The sequence below is a fragment of the Nyctibius grandis genome, chromosome 4 (genome assembly GCF_013368605.1).
Source record: "Nyctibius grandis isolate bNycGra1 chromosome 4, bNycGra1.pri, whole genome shotgun sequence".
In the NCBI taxonomy this organism is placed as follows: Eukaryota; Metazoa; Chordata; class Aves; order Nyctibiiformes; family Nyctibiidae; genus Nyctibius; species Nyctibius grandis.
This window is the reverse complement of record NC_090661.1, coordinates 66,248,714-66,260,801: the sequence shown is the minus strand read 5'-3', so window position 1 is coordinate 66,260,801 and position 12,088 is coordinate 66,248,714.

The following is a 12,088-nucleotide window of genomic DNA, read 5'->3' as shown; positions in this document are numbered from 1 at the left end:
CCCCATATTGAATCCCTAAAAAAAACCTGAAGAAAGGAAGATGAGGGTGTGTTGATCTGCAGTCTCATCTTTTCTGCTTGGCTGCTCACCCGTTCCTGGGGGAACCATCTATCCAAACTCAGTAAGCTGAAAGGAAGTTCAGCCTGAATCTTACCAAGACCGCAAGCACCAGCCAAAAACACAATGTGCATGTAGAAAACAGGGACTGAGAGGGGAAAATCCCACTGTACAATCATCGGTGGACAGGCGGTGTCAAGAGTTCAGTTCATTTGTATGAACTGGTTGTTAGGAGACTTGCCAAATAACATGCAAGGCAATGATTTCACTGCTGAAGTGGTCATTTGCTTCAGTGTAAATTAACCAAATCTGAACCCTGTCCCTGCACAGCACCCAAGCTTGCCTTTTCCTGACTTAATTTGGTCTCTCATTTTGCTGTTCCTGGTGCACAGTATAAAACTGTAAATCACATTTCCTGGACGAGTAGAGGAAACTACATACCTTGCTCATTGTAAGTGACAGGCAGACACAATTTAAGTACAGATGTTTTGAAGATGCTGCATCAGAGGCATTTTTTTGGGAAAATCAGACTTAACTCTAAAACCATCTGTAACTTTAAAATGAGCACAGATTTCCCAGTTACATCATTACAGTTTTAAAAATAGTCCTCTACCTCAGATGCAAAACAATTTACCTGCATTATTAGTCTTCATTAGTTGTATTACTAAACATCTCAGGAGCCTGAGCTGTGAACAGCAACAATCATTAGCAAGGCTCTGTACAAAAAACATAATTATCTTTTGACCTGTTTTTGACATTTATAGAATTTGAGCCAAATTCATCCCAGGAGCAACACAAAAGAAGGCAGTGAAATGACACCCTGGGTCAGTTTAATCCTCCCCTTCAAATCTTCAGTCAGTACTCATTTATTTTCTCAGATACATTTCCCCTTTCCCCTTTTTAAACACATTCTGGCTCAGACACCACCCTTTAGCATTTGAATATATCCTAGAATTTCCTTTTAAATTTTTTCCTATCCAGCACTCCCTCTTGGTCTTCACAGTGATACCAACTCTTTCAAAGGAAGCAGAAAGCTTTAGTCCCAGCAAACAGCTTGCTGCCTGCCTTCAGGAGGTATCTGATGGATTTCCACCCCCTGGCAAAGGAGAAGGCTTCAGCTTTCATGTCCTTTATAGGTTATTGTGGGGCTGTGCATTTCTATGCCTCCACAAAGCCAAAGAGAAATGTCCCTTCAGTTTCCTCTGTAGATTGCCAGTTGTATACCGTATGTATGTTCCTGAGCCAGCTTCAGAGGGCCAGCAACCCGCCAGCCTGGGTTATAGATGGCCTGACTGCTCAACTACCAACATCCCTTAACTAGGCTTTATTTAAAAAAATAACTCTATGGGATAGGGCAAAGCAACCAATTAACCAAGAGAAAAAAAAATGTACCTTTTCCTCCGATCCCTTTCATTGACTTAGGATCTGGGCAGAGATCCTCTCCCATGTAGGAAAGATTACACATACTCCAGCTTTTTCAACACCCTCTTTCATAAAACATAATTTGCTCAGTCTCTGCTCTCTCTGCATGGTCAGTGTCAATTCACCATCTTCAGGTAAAGCTCCATGGCTGATTGCTGTTAGTTATTTGGTGGTTCATGTTATCAGGGACAGATGCTTTCCTGAGTTCTTTGAGAAGTGTTGCACCACTAAATTGGTGTGGTCAGGTACCAAAACAGAGAAGTTTCTGCACCAAAGGCTGTTCAACACCTCCAGGGTATTCCTAAAATCCCAGTCATGCCAGTGCCACCATGGCAACATTGCTGTTATTGCCCACTTTTACCTCACTTTTATTTAGATACACTCTTAGAATGCAAGATGACGGTTCCTCAGCCAGGGCCATTTGTCAGCCACAAAAGAAAGAAAACAGTGATTGTGTACGTCTTGCAAGACATCTTCACAGCTATGGTTTGTTCAAAGCTGAAATAGATCTTGCTATGATCACAGTCATTCCTAACCACAGGGACTTACAATGCTTCTCCACTACCAGGGAACAACAGTACATAAGAGTACTGAAGCCAGTAACCCTGATCCCACTTAAAGCAGAGGATTAATTTTTCTGGGTTTACCCTTAGGTCACTTCCCCAAGGACCAAGGTGTGTATATTTTGCAGCTGACCTCTAATCATTTATTGCACACCGGTATACTGATAGGTTTTTCCAGAGGATTTTCCTTTCTCAATACTTCTAGTGATGCTAGTCAAATCTTCCACTTCTAAATACTTTTTAAGGGAGAAAAGGGGTATACCTACACAGCTGAGCTGCAGTCTCTCCTGTGAGCCTCCCTTATATTGTTCCTGATACTCTATGAACTTGGCTGCAGTTCCTGTTCATTACGTCTGCAGACACTTGACAGAGAGATCTTAGTAATGGAAATATTTGGAAACTGGGTTTTGTGACTATCACATTTTTCTGCTGACTTAATTTCTGCTGACAAAATACTGAAGGAACGAAGAAGGGATCTGTTTTAAATAATCAGGATATTTGACCTGGGAACATGATGCAGCTGCTTTAGTATTGAGAAAAAATAATTATTTTAAAATGCTTTTGCCTGTAGAGTGAAAAAGCACTGCAGAAAGGCAGTGGGAAACTAAGCTAAAGGCCATCAGCAAAGGTTACTTAAAATTCATAGTGCAAAGGAAAGAAGGTGATGGCAGGATTAAAAGAGGGATTTGCTTAGGCAACCTTGATCACCCCTCAGCATGTTTGCACTTTTTATTGTCAGTCCAACGCCTCCAACAATGTACACAGGCGAGCTGGCCCAACAACCTCTGAAATGCTCCTGCTGGCAGCTCTCAGGAGAGGAGCTCTGCATGGAGCAGTTGATGTCTGCTCATACCTTATTAAGTGCAAAGCAGAGGCAGCCCAAAGTGGACTGGTGGGGTGCAGGAAATGCCAGGGGGGCACAGAGCAAGAGGTGCCAGACACCTAGGAGGAGGCGGACACAGGGAAGGTGGCCGAGGGGAGAGGGCACAGGAGTTAGCCATCATGGTGGAAGTGCTCAGTGCTTGGGAGGCAGATGGGTGAGGAGAGAGAGGGGTCATCAACTCACGTAAACCACCTCACATCCACCAACTTCAGCACAATCTCAGCTCACCATATAGCGGAGTGGGAGTCGGCCTCTTCTCCCAGGCAACTAGAGATAGGACAAGAGGACATAGCCTCAAGCTTCGTCAAGGGAGGTTCAGGTTGGACATTAGGAAGAATTTCTTCTCAGAAAGGGTCATTAGACATTGGAACGGGCTGCCCAGGGAGGTGGTGGAGTCACCATCTCTGGATGTGTTTAAGAAAAGATTGGACATGGCACTTAGTGCCATGGTCTAGTTGACATGCTGGTGTCAGGGCAATGGTTGGACTCGATGATCCCAGAGGTCTCTTCCAACCTGATTGATTGATTGATCACCAGATCACTTTAAATGAGGTGGGGACCTGGCCCCAAATACTCTTCCATGCATAACATAGGAGGGCAGATCTACAAGCAACAGTAAGGACATGGCAGACACACACCATGTGCAGCCTCTCCAGGGGCTATGCCAAAAATGTAGTCTGTCTGTCATGCAAAACGGTGCTGCAACCCAACATGGAATAGCAAATAACGTTATATTCTTCAAATAATTAGTATGAAAGCAGGTAGCTCCTTTCTGTTCGCTACAGCAAGTAAGAAAAAGGGAATCCAGGTTCTACTATGAGAAGATTTCTTCTGTGATTGTTTTCTCTATACAGACAAAACTGATAATTAGAAATAGCATTGTCTTTTCAATGGCTTTCTTCACTATACAGGCAGTAGCCCAACACACTGCAATGTGTACTGTAGTTAACAATGCTAGTGTTAACTTTTTATTGTAAAAGAACAACATCACATTAAGGGGTTGATCCTGCAAACACTTAAATATGCCCTCCCTTTCAGGAATTCAGTCATCCCTTTGTTTTCTTTAGTGTATTCACTTGTACACCCATGCACAGGACCTACCTTTCATAGCAAGGGGTTAAGGTTGAGCCACAATCCTACACTGTAAAAAGAGAAACCTTCTTAAGAACAACCACAATACCATCACAGTGCCTGCTCAGTGTTAAATGAACAAATATTTAATGTGATGTTACACATCAAGGGTGTTAGAAATGGAAATTCATTATCACCAAAATGATGGGATTTCCCCAAACTGCCATTTTCTAAGCTGTGAGAAACAGACACTATAAACACAGATCCAAACTAGCAATGATACACTTGGATTTAAACATTTGCTCTCTTAAACACAGACAAAGGGAAAATTGTAAAGTTACTAATGATACAGGTATATTCTGGATTCTCTGTTCTTTTGCCATGTGTTCTTATATTCTGAAAAATAAAAAGGATATAGTTATCAGCAGCGAGAACAGAATAGTTTTCTTAAGGGATGTTTGTGCCTAACATAGCTTAATGAGAAAGTTTATATAAGCATCATGTCCCGGTACCTAATCCACCAAAATAGGTCAATAAAGCAATGACATAAAAAAAGAAACTTTATCAAAAATAAGCTGTTTGGGAAGTTAATTCATTTTTTATTAAACTACAGGGTTCTTTCCTTTTTTTGAACACCAGGGATTAATGTGGATATGATGAAAACTACATGTGTACATTGGCCTTTCAGTTCTTTCAGACCATCAGTGCATGCTGGAAAAGGAAAGTTTGGCTTTTCCACACCGGGAGATGGACAGCTGTGCCCCAAGTCAACATTGCACTTCTGAAATACCAGAATACCAGGAGCCAAATACCCAAAGGTCTGGATATCAGCGATACTCCAGCATGTGCAATTATTGTCTGACAGCTACTTTCCTCCCTGCAGCCTCTCCTGACAGAGCCACCACTGCTTGGCTGTCCTCAGCCCCACTGCTGCCACACACCCTCTGCAAAGGTGGGACAATGCTACCTGCATGGCCTCTCTCTGCTGCTTTGTTATTTCTCTGAACGTTCAGGTCCCACCACTGCTGTTGTTTCTGATTAATCCTTAGGATGACTCAGAAAAGTTGTCATAATGCAATATCATTTTGCTGCTTCTTCGCATGAAATCACTTGTGTTGCATACCAGGAGGGTAAACAGAGTACCTCTCCTTTTTAAAGATGGAAAATGAGAATCTAGGGAACCATAACAATGTCAGTCTGGAAAGATACTAGCGCAAATTATTAAACAATCTGTTTATAAACACCAGGAGAACAATAAAGTGATTAAAAAAAGCCAGGGTGGATACGTCAAGAACACATTGTACCAAACCCAAACTCATTTCCCTCTTTGACAGGATGACTGGGGAAGGGGGAGGTGGTAGGTGTTGGATGTCTAGTAGTGAGAAACTAGGAAAGCATGGTTTCCAGGAGCACCTGCCTGCAAAAACATGTCCCAACAAGTTGTCCTCAGATCGACAGCACATGTTGCCATTGGGCTCCTGAAGTGGTCTGTCTGGTTCAATTATACTCAGTGTTTCCATTAATCTTGTTAATGATGGAAAGTAAAACTTCAGGAACATGCAGGTGGCCTCAATTAAGAAGGTTGTATGCACCAAGGAGGGCAGGACGTGAGGGTGGTGTCTGGTCAAGCAGAGGCCACAGACAAACCAGAACCAGCTGTGATCAGGCAGGATGCAGGAAAGACGATGCTGATGGGGAAGGGGATGCATTCCCCTGCCATGCTTATAGAGCTGTGCCAAACCAATGATGCATCATCAGCTACATACCCCTGTAAATATGCCTTCTATATGTCAAGGTGTAAATTAGGGTTAGCTGTCAACCTAACCTAATTTGAGATTAATTAGTGACTTAGCCTGCCTTTGACTAGCTTCTCTGGCACCCTCTGAAAATGAAAAAAATACTGAAAATAAACATTAAAAAAAACCAAGACATCTAACATTGGCTGTCACTAACATCTTATTTAGGCAAGACAATGTGTCCACAGCCCTGTCTCATGCCGTTATTTATTTCAGAGAAGTCAGCAATAAATATATGACTGGATGTTTAAAGAAACCAATGGCATCTGGTAACATTGACAAGTGAGCTGTGTTTTCCTGTTATTTACTGTTGTTCAGAGGTATTGATAAGAGAACTAGAGGGAAGACGCACATTTTTCTCCATCTGCTTTATTAAACCACTGTAAGGCATAACATGAAAGGTCTCTGTAGAGTCAAATGGAGAAAATAATAACTAGGTTTGAGATAAGGAAGAAATTTAACTTGCACTTCTTCCATCCCAAACTCAACCCACCATACCTATCAGAAAGATGGTGTCACATGTGGAAACCCTCTGCCAGACTTTTTTATCCTCCTCACCTGAGCCACAGGACAATTTGATCCCTTCCCATGGTGCCACGGGGCATTCAGATTCCCTTCCTATTTTAGGGATTTATTAAAACCAAACTCAGTCATATAAACAAGGCAGTCCATGAGAAGTCCATGGCTATGGGGATCCCTTTTCTAAGAGGGGGAACGTCTGTCTCCTCTCCAGGGAAGCTTGTTCCGATCCCCTAGAGCTCAGAGCAGTTCAAATCTCAGTTAAAAGGCTTTATTAGTATGCAGGAAGGGAAAGCTCATCAACAAGGGCTGAAGAGGATATCTGGAATAAGCTGGTGGAGCAGTACTGTGAGTAAGCAGCCTCTGGGTCCCTCCTCCACCCCGTGTCCCCACAGATCACCTGTGTCTGCACTCAGAGATAAGGGACAAAAAGCTCGGTGCAGCCTTAAGCTCCAGGGATTTTTCTATAAGTGTCCTCTGGGAAGTTTGTCTGTTGGGGGAAGCAACAGCAGCATGAGCTGGGACCCCTGGCCCAGCCCTGCCTCCACGTGCAGGACAAGAAGACTCAGCCTCCTGGTCTCCCCTGTGCACATCTAGCTGGAGAGAAGGGCAGCCGAGCTGTCCTGCAGGTAATAAGCCTCAGCCATCTCTTTTGATACAGTTGCAGTCTTTAATTATACTTTTCAGCTTTAATTTTCCAAGTTTTTTTCACAGAAAGAAAAATATCATTACCCTCATGTCATAGTTACAGAATAACAAAACTACAATGAAGCACTGGAAAAAGTGATGAGAGACCATCCAGCACTGAGGCAGGGAGCCATTCGTGGGTAACCCAGAGTCAGCGTGAGGTGCCACTGGGGATGCTCTTTTTGTTGTGTTTCGTGACCCACTCTAAAAGGGGAGTAGCAAAAAAAAAGCTCTGATGTCCCCAAAAGGACTGCTCCCCGTTTAACAGTCCTGCAGGCTGTGTTTGTATGCATACTCCCAGGGAAGGTAGTGGAATATCTTGTGTTAATGTTATGACCACATTTTTGCTTCATATATATTTTTCCCATGTACTGATAACACCTTAGGGTGGTGGAATAGGAAGAATTCAAACAACTCCACTTGCTTTCACCACTTACTCTCCTAGCTCCCTTATTCAAATTTAGACAAGTCGGTATCAGCTTTGCTTAACATCCACATTCATTTTAATTTCACATTCTTCTTCCCTCACCCAATGTCACGTTGTTTGCAGAAAGAATTAACCAGGCCAAACAAGCTGCCGAGCAATGAAGATATTTCTGTTCCTGTCACATTTCAAACTTGCTCCCACTCACCGCAAAACCCACAGCAGGAGGATTACAAAGGAAAGAAAAATTAGTGGCCACTGCCCGATCGTTTGTTACAATCATTTCCTACCATCAGTTCAGCTTCTTACCCTCGTTGTATTTTGATTAAAAGGGTATTGGAAACAAAGGGAATCCTCCAGAAATCCTCCCCTCTGCTTTCTTCTCAGTTGGATAATCTACAACAAAGGCAGTAACCACCTCCTCCCTGTGCTGGCGTGGAAAAAATGCAAAATGCATCAGTCACGGAGGGCTGTTAAACCCCCTGGGTTTGGCTGCTGCTCTGTGAACAGTCTCTTCGTGACCACTAGGTGGGGAGAGAAACTTCTTGTCCCCAAGTCCCTGGAAAATGTGAAAATGCGTAAGCAGCACGGTGCGTTCTTGCTGCAAACCCACTGTTTTTACCCTGACCTTTTCCCTCCCTCAGCAGCAGATGAGGGCTGAGGGCCATGACCTAGATGTGACCAGAGACAAAGAAATCCTTCAGTATGATCTGCAAGCTTCATTTAAGATCTGTAGCTTTCCTGAGCTCTGTTGCAATCCCTGAGATATCAGATCTTAAATTTGTTGATGGTGCAGGAGTGAATTTAATATTATGCATGGGAAATGTTGGGCCAAAGTCATATTTAGGGGTAAGTTCCTTACTGAGAGATTTATTTGACAGAGGGATTTGGGCTATTGTTAGTTATTCAGTTACTAAATAGAAGGTATTTAAAGAAAGAACTGGGTTTGCAACTTGAGAGTCCCAGGAGAGAAGGATCAAATTCAGAAAGTTTAAGAAAGATTATTGAAGAGACACAAGACATGAATTATCTTTCCAGTTACCTCAGAGATGCTAATATACCTATTTCCAAAGATTCAGTCATCTAAGCTCTCACTAGATAAGTACTTACAGGGGTGTCTAGGGTCTTTGGGGGGTGGATCTCCCTAAGGAGGTATCAGTCATTCCCTGTCAGCCACACCCCAGCCAGACCCCCAAGTCAGGCACTTTTATGAATTGCATCCGACTAGCTGGCATGAATCTGGGCCTATGTGTCTACATGCTGCCATTGCAGAATACCATGGACCCTAGTAATGTCAGCTCTAGACAGCAATACAGACAACATCAGGCTTCAAAATTTTCCAATATGAAGATTGGTACACCAGCAGTGAGTTGATGAAGGTGCCCTGCACAGCAGTGGCTAGTCTCTACTCACACCCAGCTGGCTAGTTTAAAGCTAGATTGGGTCTGTCGCTACCACTCTGTGTCACGGACATGGCAGCAGCATAAACATGTCCTCAGAAACCCGAACTCCTGGTATTTACTTTAGAGGCAGAACCAGAAGTTCTCCTCACTTGCAGTCTTAGCTGAGAACCACAACAATGCCCACAAACAACTGCGGTTGCTATAAAAATTATATCAGCCTCTTAGTCACCTTTCAGTAACAAATACCTTGAAAGCACTTGGCTTCAGTTACTGTAAGTTTCTCACTTCATGCCTGGTAGTAAACAACATCATCCTTCAAACACGATGTGAATGTTGCCATGGAGCTTCCAAATCTTCTTGGTCCAAGAGAAGTTAATGTTTCAACTATAACATTTTGATGAGGATATTCTGTGTGGTCTTTTTCCTCCACATTCCCCGATAGAGGCATCATTACCTATGACCAAATAAGAGATGTACTTGGCAGTTACCGCACTCATCTGCCAAGTTCAATGTAATGTACTTCCAAGAGGAACATCTGGCTCTGTAATTTTGTTCCTTGGCAATGCAGCTGTTGTCTACATGGCTGGCTACCCCTCTCTGCTGGCAGCTGTGAAACTGCATCGGGGTATGCTTTGGACACAGATTGCTGCTTTATAATGTCTGGATGTTCTTTGTCCTTTCCTTCATCCCAAACTTGCCTGTACCTAGGAATAATTTTACTTTGCAAATGAGTGCAAGGTGCAGTTCCTCAAACTACACCTCACTGAAAATGGAAGCAACCAGGGAAGAATAGAAGCATGGCCTATTTACCTACTCACCAGAATTAGCAGCAGGTGTTATCAAGCTGAAGACCACTGTAAGACCACTTGCAGTTAACAGGCACACACGATCATATATGCTGTCCCCATAGGGTGTGGGAGACAAAAACTTCTGTCTCAACTGCAAGCCATTTTAAGGAAGCTTTACTGAGATCTAAAGTCAATCTGAGACAGAAACTAATGAGTTTTCAAGAAAATTTAAATGGAATATTTATCTGTTCAACAAGAGTAAAAATGTAGGATGTACAGATTTGGGGCCATCACCATTATATCTGCATAGGGGGGATGCAGCATTAACAACTACAGTGCTTCTTAAACACACACTGACAGCTGACATGGTGTGTCACCTGACTGTCCAGTGCATCCAGGGCTTTTCAGAAACCATCAATGTTTTACTCAAGACTCAGAGGATAAACGTCATGGAGCAATGGCCTGAGGCTAAAAGAATTAGAGGTTTTCATTTCTGCTGGAGGAGAAATTCCTAGGCAGAAGAACCAAGGTATGAGCCAAGAACAGGTGAAACTGTGCGTAGTACGATGGATACCTTAAAGCCACCTTCAGGAGGTGGGTGGGATAAATGAGCCTTGCAAGGGATGCGTGAAACTAATTGGTTAATTTTATACAATATCCACTGTTGGACGGTGGCTCATACTGTACAACACTGAGCCACCAGATAGCACTGAATGATGCTTTCGTGTTGAATAACTCCCCCTTCCATGCTGAAGGGGAAACACGTGAGGGAGGTGTTTGCAAACTGGACAACAAAAAGAGAAAATATAGAAGAGGCTGTAAGTTACCGAAGAGTGAAGAATCAGTATGGGGAGGACGGAGTCCTTGATTACAGCAACCAGATCATGATTGGAATTTGGGGTAAAGTCAAGAGACTCCCTGTGAATGAAATGTCTTCTGACAGAACATTTCAAGTTTGTCAAGGAAGGAATGAAAGGATATCCCCCCATCCAGACAGAGCATGCGCTGAGTGAACACTGCCACCAAATTGCATAAGGGTAAGGGAACCTGAGGCAGAACACCACATGAAACCAAAAGTGTAAGTCAGTCCATCGGAAAAAAACAATACCCAAACCTGCATATACTGTGGCCATCATCACAGTGTCTGGATCAAATAAAGACAATTTGAGGTGTCCAAACATTACTATGCAAGAGTCTTCGTGCCAGAAGTGCAGAGCAGGAGCAAGAGCACTGAGAACAGTTTTTTGCGGAACAATGTAAAAGCACACTTCAGAAGGTAAAAACATTCTCCATCAGCTAAAAAATGAAACATCTCTTTATTTTAAGTTAGTTTACAGGTGACAAGGCCCTGTCCCCTCAGGAACTGTGACATTAGGGGTGTTAAAAGTCTCGTACCTGCCTGCTCCCCAGAGGGCAGGAATTTTGAAAGATCATGATAACAGACCTCAGTAGCTTAAGGTGACATAAATCCTGCTTTTAAATTGTAACGTTCCCACTTCAATTCTCCATGTTTTTTCCATCAAACAGTTGGAGCGTTCCCCAGGATTCAAACCGCAGTTGGCCTCTGACGCTCGGTATAACCTTTTGAGCAGAGAAACCCACCATTTTCTGTCAGGTACAGCTGAACGTTTGTTACAGCTCCCTGGTGAGTTGCTATGAAAACTAGTGCCAAATTAGTAAAGGCCTTAGCAAAAAAAATGTCAAAGGGTCAGACACTGCTCCATGTTTGGGGCTGCTAATTACAGAGCAGCAGGAGTGGCTGGGATATCACCTGCTGGCACTCTCCTCAACACTACCCTTAAACCAGAAAATGCCTTTGCAGCTGATGGGAGGTCAGCTGTGTGAAAAGACAGAGAAGGCAAAACAAATAGGTTGTTAGGGTTTGAAAGCCCATTTTCCCCCTGCATCATAAAAACAAAGCTGTGTATCCACAGTGGGAAACAACAGCTGTGAGCAGCTGCCCAGTGTGAGAGGTAAGCTCATGGTTATGTGAAGTTTCTTGCCTGATTAGATCCATCCTGCTCAGATGTAAATGTGGTTTCTACACTCTGGAAAGCAGAAGAAGAGGTAGGATGCAGTTGTGCACCTGAGAAGATCTCAGAGCTGTATTTTCATATCCTCTTGGGTTTCGAGCCCATGTTGAATCCACTCTTCTCAAAACCCCAAATTTGCCAACCCGTTTTTTCCCAAACTGATTTACGCCAGCTGGGAGCCAAGGGACATGCCAGCCAAAGAAATTCAGTCACATGGAAGTCTTCAGACTTGGACTTTGTCCCTTGTGGCAGAATGGCTACAGCTGGCATGAGCTGTGTGATGCAACAAGTTCAAATCCAAATTAAAGCCCAGCCAACAGGGATAGTCTCAACAGGGACAGACAATAACACAAGGATGAACTAATGAAAGGCCCCTGTGTCATGCAGTTTTCATTGCTTACATCTTTACAGTCTTTGATACAGATGGGTAGGGAGAGGGAAT